The sequence below is a fragment of the Triticum aestivum genome, chromosome 6A (genome assembly GCF_018294505.1).
Source record: "Triticum aestivum cultivar Chinese Spring chromosome 6A, IWGSC CS RefSeq v2.1, whole genome shotgun sequence".
Classification (NCBI taxonomy): domain Eukaryota; kingdom Viridiplantae; phylum Streptophyta; class Magnoliopsida; order Poales; family Poaceae; genus Triticum; species Triticum aestivum.
This window is the reverse complement of record NC_057809.1, coordinates 232,837,107-232,849,444: the sequence shown is the minus strand read 5'-3', so window position 1 is coordinate 232,849,444 and position 12,338 is coordinate 232,837,107.

Below are 12,338 nucleotides of genomic sequence, written 5' to 3'. Positions count from 1 at the left end.
AATATGCTTCTTTGTTCCCTATACTTGCACTATTGGGGAACTTTGATGCCCAGTGGATGTAATATGTGTAATAGCCATAATAGCCTTGCATTAGTTGCTTGCTTATTTATTTCCTTCTTGTCTTGTATAGTTGTTTACTTGTAGTCACTGCAGTTCTTTTTCCTCTTTTTTCTAGTGGCCACAATAACCTATTTTTCTAACTAGGCCACAATAACTATGGCAACACATGGACCATTGTAACCATGGTCCTACTACCTGCTGTAGTGACCATGGGCCTCCTACGGGCCATAGGATCCATGGGCCTTCTAGGGGTCGTAGGAGCCATGGGCCTTCTATGGGCCGTATAATCAACGGGCCTTCTACGGGCCAAATAATCGTTTGGCCAAACATGGGTCGTACTATTTGTGGACCAATAGCGGTCCGCAAAATGGGACGTAAACGGGCTAGAGTGGAAATTGTTTGTTTCTAGCCCGACCATAACGGGCCGTTAATAGGCCATATTTGATGACACTATGAAAACAACCCAACGGGTTAATGGGCCATGAATGGGCCGACTGTAACCGTAGGTTGAATTCGGTCCACAAGCGAAACAGGCCAGTAGCAGACCGTAAGTAACCGAATTCTGGAAATGAGCCGAACAATAAATGCCCTTAGAAGGCCAATAGGTAACACGGGCTGGGAATGTCCAATGGAATAATGGGTCGTTAATGGGTATAAAGTGTTACACTATTCATAATGGGCTAGTTTCACCTCGGGCATTTAATCGGCCCAATTACAAAGGGCATGTATGGGCCGAAAGACGTCATGGGCCATACATGGGCCGGAATTTACAATGGGGTGGAATCATATTGGACGACCCAGATGACGCTACTGTGCCTAATTCGGATAGGCCCTAACGGGTCGTGAGTTAGCAGGCTGTAAATGGGCTATATGCGAACATGTCGTTAACAGGCTTTTCGTGGGCCGGCTCGCTACTTTTGGCCAAGTCAAACGGGCCGGGCTTTTCACCAGAATGGGCCTTTGTTTGGTCGTGCCACGTGTTGACATATCATAGGCGCCTCCGGTCCGATGAGTGGATGACATCTGTCCCAACGGCGAGTCGACACGTGGTTCCTATGGCCATTGAGAATTTTACACGTGGAAAATCCCCATCGGTCCAGGCTGTTAACGGGTTACCGGATCCAAACCGGAACTCGATAGCTTAACGGTGACCCGTTATGGTCGATGCCACGTGTCGGTTACCCTTGACGAAAGCACTTCCATGACACGCCATTTATTGTCATGGAAGTGGACACTTCCATGATGATAATTTTGGTACTGTCATGGAACGCTTCAATGACAACACATGTATGACTATCTTGATTCTGTCATAAAAACATCATGGATGTACATGCATGACAGAAAAAGTGACCTACCATGACAAGCACGTATCATCACAGAAGTTTTTTTTGTAGTGTTGCTTGCTGTTTTATGAAATACAACATCAGCACCTCCTCACATTATACCAGAACTTGCACATAAGCTTACATGAACTACTACAGTATAAGTACTTTGAAAACTTGGACAATGTGCTTAGTTTGAACTTCTCCAAAAATTCTATCAATAGTGGAATAACATAATAGATACTGACATGACATAAGTGGGCTTTGTTGAGTCAGCCTACTCTAATTGTTCCTCAGCCTTACGCCCCTCCTAGTCTTTCCTGCTTGTGGTTCATGTTTCACATGTTGATCTTCCTCTTCGTCTTCCTCTTCATCGACGATGTCTTCATCTTCTTCTTCTTCCTCGTCCTCGTCTTCAAAGACTTGCTCATCTTCATCTTCCACCGCTTCCTTTATGTTGGCTCTAGGTTTTGTTTTCCCTTTCTTTTCTGGCTTTTGACTCCTCTTTTCAGCTACTTCTATGCGCTTCGGGCATGTTCGTGCATTGTGTGGTTCATACTCCTTGCATATGCTACAAGACCTAATACTAGCCTTCTCTAGGTGTGGTCCCTTGTTATGTTTCTGAGGTTTGGGTTGCTTGACTTCCTCGGTATCTCTTCTTTCCAGAAGTGTTTTACAAGTCAGTTTGTTGTGTCCTGCAACCTGTTTGCATAGACTGCATTGCCTTTGTCAAAGTGGCACTCCATTCTCATCCAGCTTCACCACTCTATCTGCAGGTGGTGCCTTTATTTGAGCTCTCTATTCACTTTTCTTTGCTGCAAAATGTTTCTTCCTACCCTTTGTCTTAGAGTACAACGTCAGCTCCATCACCCCTTGCTGCAGATGTTGTTGTTTTTGCTGTTGCATTGAATGACCCACACCCTCCTTGCATTGATCGGCTTGAGCAGCGGTCTAGAGCATTTCAGCTTCATAATAAGCAAGACCATCTTCAATTTTAGCATCCTCTTCATCCATTCTTTCATTCGCATCTCTTTGATTTGCTAAATGTATGGCATCAAATTCTTCTACGAGCCTCTTGAGAACATAGAAGGCTCTGTCGTATTGTTGATCACATCTCATTGCTTTCTTGTTAACTGTCAAATTTAGCTGCAGCAGGATGTCTTGCTTGGAGATTTTAGAGCTGCCATCGGATGCTATGGTGTTGTTGTCCATTGTATCAAATGTTGGTTACGATTTAGCAGTGGTGTACCGTTTCATGATATATTTGTCCAGAAACTCGTCAGCCCTCAGGTAATCCAGAATGTTCATGATGTGCAGGCAGAACAGACCTATAGTGTGATAAATGCACAATTCATTGTTTGTGAGCCAACAATGAGGTAGTATATAGTGATATCATAGTAGTAGTTTAGTAGTTTAGCTGTTTATTTATTTATTTCATTTTTGCACTCACCTGTGTAGGTCCAAAGCTTGCAGTCACACTCATATATTTTATTCTTTGGGTCAACTACAACCTGGAATTCATGCATTGACCAGGCAAACCTTCTTTCCTCATCATTGTCGCCCTTGTTGTGGTAGTACACGAGGTACTTAGTGTCCTTTGTTGTTTTTTTGCGTGGAAGAGTGTGTTGTTTCTCATCCTCTCCCTCATCTCATTGTATACGGTTCTCATATACTTGATAGCCATGTCTTCCTCATAGCCATGATATGTTTTTATCACTGGATTTTTCTGCATATGTCAAAAATAGTGTTTAGTCGAGCAGAGTAATTGATTTCTATATAGATAGCAAGTGCACATGTTCAAGGAATTCAAAATATGAGGTTTTTTGTCTTAATACCATGCTAGCCATCGTTTGCTCGTTCTCCTTCTACAACCGGGTTTGTATGCAAGCATTTACCCTCCTAGCAAAATTGTGTATGTTCTGGGTCCCCGTGACAAACCCTCTTTTCAACACGTGATTTATGATATCTCTTCGTTGTGTCGAAGTGATTCTAGCATACAAAATGTTCTTGTAATATGATGATAGCCACATTTTCCTATCACTCCACAGCTGCATCATCATTGGGTCGTTCTGCAGGTTGTACTTCTGCGTGAGTGCAGCCCATGGAGCTTCAAACTCTGTTGGCATTAGTGGACTTTTTAAGATAGATGTGAACTCTCTTTGAATGTTGGATACTTTTTGTACATCAACGCCAGGTATTCCTTGAACTTCTTGAGGATGTGCAAGTGGCATAGCTCGTGGACGGTGTTTGGGAATGCTTGTGGTATAGCTTTTACCATTGATGGGCATTGGTATGCATGAATAAAAAATCAGGATATAGAGTTTTTTATTGAACTTCATTCATCTAACTAATCATGTAAAATGTAAATTGCTTGTCGCACTAGATGGTGAACTTCTGTGGTACAGTTACATGAACTTCACAGCCAACAATAGATCTATCTAATCATGTGACAAGTATTTTTTTCTTACTGCAGTGTTGTTGAACTTTTGTGCTGACAGTGCTTGAACTTCACAGCCATAACTACATTTTTCTAAACAAATTTTTTATTTCTAAACAGTGGTTGTCACATATATTTTTTCTTCATAATACAGTGTTGTTGAACTTCTATGATTCCTGTATTTGCACTTCACATATAGCACAATGATTATTTAATCATCTCACATATATTTTTGCTTCTTGTACTGTTGTTGGACTTCTGTGCTGCCATTGTTTGCACTGCATGGTTTACTTTCTTTTCAAATTCAACCAATATGTACGCAACATACCTGTGAGAATGCAAGTTGGGTGTTTGTTGTACATGCACCGTACAAATGTATCAAAGAGCCACTTGAATGATTTTGCATCTTCGTCTCTGACTAGGGCAACAACAAATATTGTCGACTTCAAATGGTGGTTTGTTCCAACGAACACTCCCAGAGGCATATGAAATATGTTGGTCTTGTAAGTTGTATCGAATGTTATGCAATCACCAAAGTCTTGATGCGCTCCTTGGCAACTTACGTTGGACCAGAAAATGTTTTTTATTGCATTGTCGTTGTCTACTTGTATGTCATTGAAGAACTCATCATTGATTGCCTTGATGTCTTTAAAGAAAGATATAAGTTTCAATACATCACCCAAGTCATCTTTCCTTGCATTGATAGCTTTCCTGAAAATTATATATACAAACATGCATTTGTTATTTTTGCTATCAAGGGTGGTGACTTAGGATGCTATGTACATTACAGTATGTGCATTTTCCAATACTTACTGGTTTAGTAGGTCTCGTCCAATCATGCTCAGGAATTAGCTTCCATCTTCATTTTTTCATAGCATGGACATTATTGTTGTACGTTTGACATGATGGTACAACAAGAGCTTTACGTACTCCAAAATAGTGGTGTCATAATTCTTGTGTGAGTGCAAGAATACCAGCATGTCAGCAGTTTGGATGAAGAGGTGATTATGATTGTATTCGATGTCCACCACCATACAAGTGTTATCCTCTTGCACCTTCACCCTCATTCTTGCAATGCAGCATGTCCTCTGCAATGTTTTGTTTTGCTTCCTGTCAGCCTATGAAACAGTAGGATTGTGTTTCCCTTGGAACACGCAAACAAAGTACTTGTGATTATCATTCCTGATGTGAAACTAGCGTGCCTTGCATATCGGTTGTAAAATTCCCAGGCTTTGTCTACATTCTTGAATGGCATCTTAAGTCTTGGTATTAGGTAATCTGGGAGATCCAGCATCTGCAGAAAAAGAAAAAAAATCAAATTGTACATTAATATGTTATTTATAAATATGTTATGCTGGTGGTGGTAAATAATAGCAGATCAGAATAGATGCATATATAAGTACTTAATTTTGGTTCACTTACGTGTGTGTATGATCGCAACTCCACCAGAGTCTGTTGCTGGCCCGCTGGGATGGGGTAGGGTGGGGTTACCATAGCAGGGTGCAGGAGTGGATCATGATGAGGTAGGAGGATTGAAGATGGCCTCTCTCTTGTTTGTGTCCTTTTGCCTTGTGGTGGTTGTGGAGGTATGGTAACCCTGGTTTTTGTTTGCTCTTTTGTTCTGTCAAACAATCCACCAACCTCATGTCATGTACGATCACGAGTTCTAGCAGCAGGATCAGCATCCGTCGATGGTAGTGTGCAAAGCACTTTCCTCTGTGAGTGTGTTACTATTGGAATTGTCCTGACATCTGGTTTACTTGCTGCTCTTTCACATTGACGAGCCACACCAGGATAACCTCCAGAGTTATACCCACAACCTAAGCTAACACCCTCCGCCATCAATGTACTTGGAAGTCTTCTGGTGGATATACAGAATCCGCGGGGGATTTCCAGCATCACCCAATTAGGTGGAGGCGCAAAATGGTGCGGATCAGGGTGTGACCCAACATCTTGGAAGTTTGCTAGGTTTTCGGGTGTCACCCAATTTTGGTGTGGAGCAGATTGGGAATGCCGAGGGTGTGTTTGAGGTGTGACCCATTCAGGGGGTGGAGTAACGCATACAGGCTTAGGGTTGTATAGTTGTTGATGGGAAGTTCTAACCTTCTTTCTGCGTCTCTCATCCTGCTGGCATTATAAAATATGTATTAGCACAAGTCACATCTACCTATACTGGTGTAGTTGAACTAAGCTTTCTTCATAGTCTGAACTTCCCATAAAATTGTTGTTATAATACAAAGATTGCAAGCGAATGAGTCACAACTTTTTTGTAGCTTAACTGAGCATTCTTCACAATCTGAACTTCTGGTTTGTCAAGGGGTAAGGTTTACTGATATTTGAACACGAGTCACAGCTACACTCCTATCTATAGTTAAACCTGACCTTCATGTCATTGCATGGTTGAACTTACAACTACATAACAACCTGAACTGCTTGTTTCTTGCTTTGTTTCATGTCTGCAGGTGTGGGAGGGGAACACAATGTGAAGTTTAACTAGTTGAACTTTGTCTCATTTTACTAGTTGAACTTCACATGGTGTTTCCCCTACCACATTTTTTAACATATGTAGACAGTAGCCAGATATTTTGTTTTTGCAGCCTAGAGTGAGGCTCACACACAAGTAGAACTTCACATGTCGTAAAGAAAATAACAGAAAAAATAGCAGGAAGTTCAACCATACCTTTGCTAGAAGTTCAGCCACCCTTTTTCCAGTAGTAGATAGGCTACCTTGAGAGCAATGTGCATGACATTTTGGAGAGGAATCCCATGGCATTCCATGGCTTGCAAATGGCGCAAAGTTCATATGCCTGCAGCAAGAAAGTTCAGGTTCTTGTGGCACCATGTTAGATCAGAAGATCAACGAGGAAGAGGCAGGAAGATCATGTACCTGTAGATCAAATGGTTGCGCTGCTAGATCAGAAGGCTCTGCCGCTGACATGCCGCCAAGGTTTCTCCCTCACGCCGGCAGCTTCGTCGCCTCCTGTCGCTGCGGGCTCCCTCACACCGGCATCCGCCGTCGCTCGCTCGCCCACGCCGACGGTCGGACGGGAGGTGGAACGAAGGGGACCGACGGTAGGGACGGTGGTAGAAGCGATGGGAGGGGAGATCCCGGAGGTCGATGGCGGCGAATCACGACGGAGGTGATGGCCGGCCGGTGCTTGAGGGGATGAGAGGAGCAGAGGAGGCGGGGATCGGGGTCAGGATCAGGGTCAGGATCGCACCTGGTCCCTGAGTTTGGGATGTTCGGGAGGGCCCTGTCTGGCCCTATATAGGGCTGTTATGATCAGAATAACTATTCTGATCCTACGGTCATAATAGTGTTGTCCAAACTACACGCTCTATTCTGCTAATATTAGCAAAATAGTTATTCTACTAACACTTACGAACTGCACACTCAACGCGAGGGCACTGCACTTTCTGTAGCAAAGGTACTGCAATACAGAGACTAGTGAACTTCGCGTCGGAAAAAACTACATGCGGTGTTTTTTGGTACCTTTTTCACTCTAGTTTTTTAACCGTTTGTTGGAACGAGGCATGTAATATACCGTTAAAAAGCTATGCATTAGTCGCAACTTCACCATGTTGAACACTTTTCAAGATTCCTCATAGTATAAGAGCAGTTTTGAAAATGGTGCGGCCCATGACGAGTGGCAATGAGCTTTTTCGCGTTTTTTTCTAAACCGCTGGTTGGAATGAAGCAAACGATACACCATTGGAAAGATATCATCGAGGCACAACTTTTTTATATATATTTGTTTCTCTAATTCGTTATGGTTTAAGAGCAGTTTCAAATTTAGTAAATCGCGGAATTGTGTTTTCAATTTTTTTTGCAAATTTTCGGTATTGTTTTTGATCCAGTTTTTTAACTGTTTGTCGAAATGACGATGTGATATGCCATTGGAAAGCTACGGACGAGGCACAACTTTCATAGGTAGAAATGTTTTTGAGATTCCTTATGGTTTTAAATTAATTTAAAAATGGTGCAGCGGACGATGAGTGGCAGCAACAGCTTTTTCGTGATTTTTTGAAAACCGCTGGTCGGAATGATCCAAATGATACGCCGTTGGAAAGATATCGAAGAGGTGAAACTTTTTCATGTAGAACACTCTCTCTAATTCTTTACGGTTTAAGAGTTGTTTTGAAATCACCGAAATACGACCACTTTGTTTTGCAGGGCACGCAAATCAACATGTGTACTGCATCGGAGAGAATAACGCACCGCTGCAGACGGAAAACCGCACTGCATCCGACTATCAAGTGAACTTCGTGATTTCTTTTGTCGCACGTAAATTTTATCACACGACTTTTTGTGAGTTTTTGTTGTCTTTTATTCAACTTTTTATGAACAAGAGTGTACCACAGAGTTGAGAGGAAGTGAACCTCGACAGATATCGAAGTGAACCACATTATTATCCTGTTGTTTTGCTAATGTTTTTGCACTTTTCATGTTGGGCTCAAGTGAACAACATCAATCTCAAAGGTGAACCACATCCGAGGAGCAAACGCACTCCAAGTGTTGATGTAGTCGCCTGAATTTTGAGACACGCGAAACAAATTACACTTCATACAGAGGGATAGTGAGCTGCTAGACAAATGGAGTGAACTACATTTTTTGTCTCTCTTCAAACAAATTTATTCAATACCGTGAGCATCACGCAACCGCACTGCAAGCACCCTCGCCGATTTACTGCACACCCATCCACTACATTGCAAGCGCCCTCGCACCGTCGCGACGACCCAGGCGAACTGCAGTGTTGTGCCCAAACGAAATTTGAAAAGGCAAAACAAAATATTCCTGGACTTCAAACACTACATAGATGCACCACAACTTCTGTTGTTGGGGAAGAAGGGAACCACCACACCATCTTTGCCGATGTCGCCCAACACCATGGTTCCCAGTGCGGTAGAGCTCGTCCTCTCCTGAGACGTAGCAATAGGAAAAGGAGCAATGCGGCTAGCGCCATGGATTCTCACAATGAACTGCAAACGAATAGTAAGTGAGCTGCAAAAAAATCAAAGGAGTTGCAAATAAGGGGAGGCAGATCCTATGATGTGTATCAAACCAAGAATGTTCAAAGCGCTCGCTAGGGCACTGCAAGAAACCTGCACAGAACATGCCCGCCGAACCTCTTTTGAGTGAACTGCATGTCGCAGCACCGTCCCTCCATCTACCTCGTGTGGCTCCCCGGCTTTTTGTAGATAGTGCTCCACGGTGGAGGAAGTAGAATAGAGGGGGTCAGGTGGACTCACCTTCGACTTCGTCGACGCGAAGGGTGGCTCTTCTCGTGCACTATAGGGGAGAAGGTGGTCAGGGTAGTGGTGGATCAGCCACTGCCGGCAGCCATGTATCTAACCACGCACATGGGATTAGGAGGAGGCTCATGGGGGAGGACCTCCGATCCGTCATGGCGAGAGGGAGGCAGTGGCGCTGCAGCGCCGGGGAGAAGGCGGCGCAGGGGTGAGAGGGAGGCGGCAGAACGACGACGCTGGGGAGACAGCGGCGCAGTGACGCGAGGGCGGCAGCGGTGCGGGAAGGGAGGCTGTGATGTTGCAGCTGGGGCGCGGGGATGGAGGCTGCAGTGCTGCAGCGGGGGCGCAGGGAGGAAGGCGGCGGTGCCATGGGGTGCGGGGAGGGAGGTGGCGGTGCCATGGAATGTAAGAGCATGGGGGAGAAAGGAGTGGGATGGGGCAGGTCATGGGATGGAGGAGCACGGGGGAGAGAGGAGTGGGGTGGGTAGCACCGTGGCAGGGATAAGGTGGTTTTTTTGTGTGCGCAGTTTGGTCCGCCATCGTACATGGTTAGTTTGTAGCTGCGGCATGGGTCGGAAGGTGTTAGATAAACACTATTCTGATCACGGGATCAAAATATTATTCTGATCACAACATGAACTTCCTGAGTTACACGCCTGAACTTCCCTCTGTAGGTACCCGACCTTCGGGCTATCTTCTCAACCGTGTCTCCTCGCGTGATTTTTTTGGTCAGCCATGCTCTATGTGATGTAAGTGTAATCTACAAACGGTTTTTAGCAACTAAATGCCCGTTTTAAATAGGAATCTCGCTCATTGGCGGATTTGCTCTCGGGTCATGATGAAACATGTCTCTATTGCAATTTTACTGCCTGAGTTATTCGACCAGAACTTCCCCTAGTGCTAGGTTGAACTTCCGCAAACATTTCCCAAATGGGGCTTGCGATATACCGTTGGAAAGCTATGTACACGAGTATCATGACCCAAGTTAATTTTTTGGCAAAATGTAAGCGGTTTAAGAGCAGTTTTGAAAACCATTTTTTCTTCACACAAAAACATGAATCGTATTTTCGATTGCATTTCAAAACCGTTTATCGGAATGAGGCAAATAATATGGCGTTAGAAAGCTGCTGCAAAACTGCTCCTTCCACATGTTGAAAGTTTTCTCTAATTCCCTACGGTTGAAGAGTAATTTGGAAAATCGTAAAATTTTGCAAACCGAACAGTCGAGTTCGTATTTTCGATGTCATTTCTAAACGGCTAATCCAATTAAGGCAAATGATATGGCGCTGGAAAGCTTATGAAAATGCTCTACTTCTTCATGTTTAATGTTTTTTCTAATTTTGAACGGTTTAAAAGTAATTTAGAAAATGGTCCAACTTGCATCGAGTTCGTATTTTTGAGCTTATTTTTTAACCGTAGGTCTGAATGTAGCAAATGATATGGCGTTGGAAAGCTTGAGAAAATGTCAAACTTTTTGGTATATATTGTTTCTCCCAATTCCTTACTGTTTGAAGTCAATTTTAAAAATGACTAAAAACGTATTTTTTCCATAATTTCTACAAACTTTATCGGAATGGGGCAAATAATATACCGTTGAGAAGCTAAGGAAAATGCGAAACTTTTTCATGTTGATGGTTTTCTCTGATTGCTAGCTATTTTAAGTAATTTCGAAAATGGTGAGATCATTCGTTCTGCCTTTATCGCGAAACAGATTTTTCAAAAATTCACCACGTGAAGAACCTGAACTTTTCGACATGTCTACTTGAACTTCACTCTGTTTTTCACGTGCTTTTTTTGCCCGTAGCTCTCGATCCACTCACCGGAACACTCACCGGGATTGAGAAAGTAATATACCGGTGGAAAGCTGATATAAACACACAACTTTCCCGTGTTGATCGTTTTTTCATACTCACGGCGATTTTAAAAGTCTTTCATCTGAAATTCATTCACTATAGTAGTCGAACTTCTTGTTGTTTTAACATTGAACTTCTCTGACATATTTTTGTTTGTAATTTTCTCATTCATTCGTCTGTGTTACACAAATGATATTCTTTTGTACAAACCTCTCACACAATATTTTTTTTAACTTTCTCCGACGGAGGACTTGAACATATAACAACAAAACTTTTAGACTTTTTTTTAACTTTCTCCGACGGAGGACGTGAACTTCTGGCAGTTATCAATCTGAACTTCTCTCGGTTACGTGAAAATATTTGAGTTTTTTTATGAATTTTTAATCTGATTTTCTTAAACCCTTTTATGAATTTTGAAGCTCTCTATTTTTTTAAAGTTAAACTTCTTGTTATTTTATTTTTGTACTTCTTGTTTCCATTTTTTAATAACAAGGTAAATCTGAGTTTTCTATAATCATCGAACTGCTCCATATTTTTAATATGGACTTCCTGGTTTTATTTCTTAATCCTTTTTCGTGAATAAAAATATTTTAAGACACCAAAACAACATTTTTGCACGTCAAACCACATCATCTTCAGAAATTGACCCTCTTCTATTTTTGTTTTCGTTCAACATTGTTTAGCACGTCGAACCGCGTCATCTTTAGAAATTGAACTTCTCCTTTCTTTTTGTTTTCTTTCAACATTGGTTTGCATGCCGAACCGCATCATCTTTAGAAATTGAACTTCTCCTTTTCTTTTTGTTTTCTTTCAAAATTGGTTAACACATCGAACCGCGTCATCTTTAGAAAAAATGATTCTTAAGTAAACATTGAACATACCTTTTTAGAAATTAAACTTCGTACTTTAATTTTGCTAAGAAATAAAAAGAATTTGAGTTTTTTTTGTATAGATCGAACTACTCTATTTTTTTAAATTTGATATTCCTGATTTTCCTTTTTTGAAATCAAATTGCTCCAAAAAAATAAAATATTTCTCCATCTTCATTTTATTCTTATAGTAACGGGAAAAATATCTAAGTCTTTTTCTGAAAGTTAAATAATCTGAACTTCTCATTTTCTTGTTTTTGAACTTCATTTCTTTAAAAACAGGGAGTATACGGGAATGAAATGCTCTTCGCCAACCTCTCTGGACTTCGTGTAGGAATAAAACATTATTTTCTACAGAAACCCTGTTGTCCCCAACCTCTCTAGAGTTTCTATATTGTTTCCCAATTCTTTTCTTCGGGGGTATTGATCCGTTTGTAGTGCTGAAAACACACACTCTTTGAGAGAGAAGAAAATAGTGGTACATCTTTTGAAGACATGAACCTATGGGGCAATAATATTTGAACTTCTTTATAGAAGAGAAGAGCAG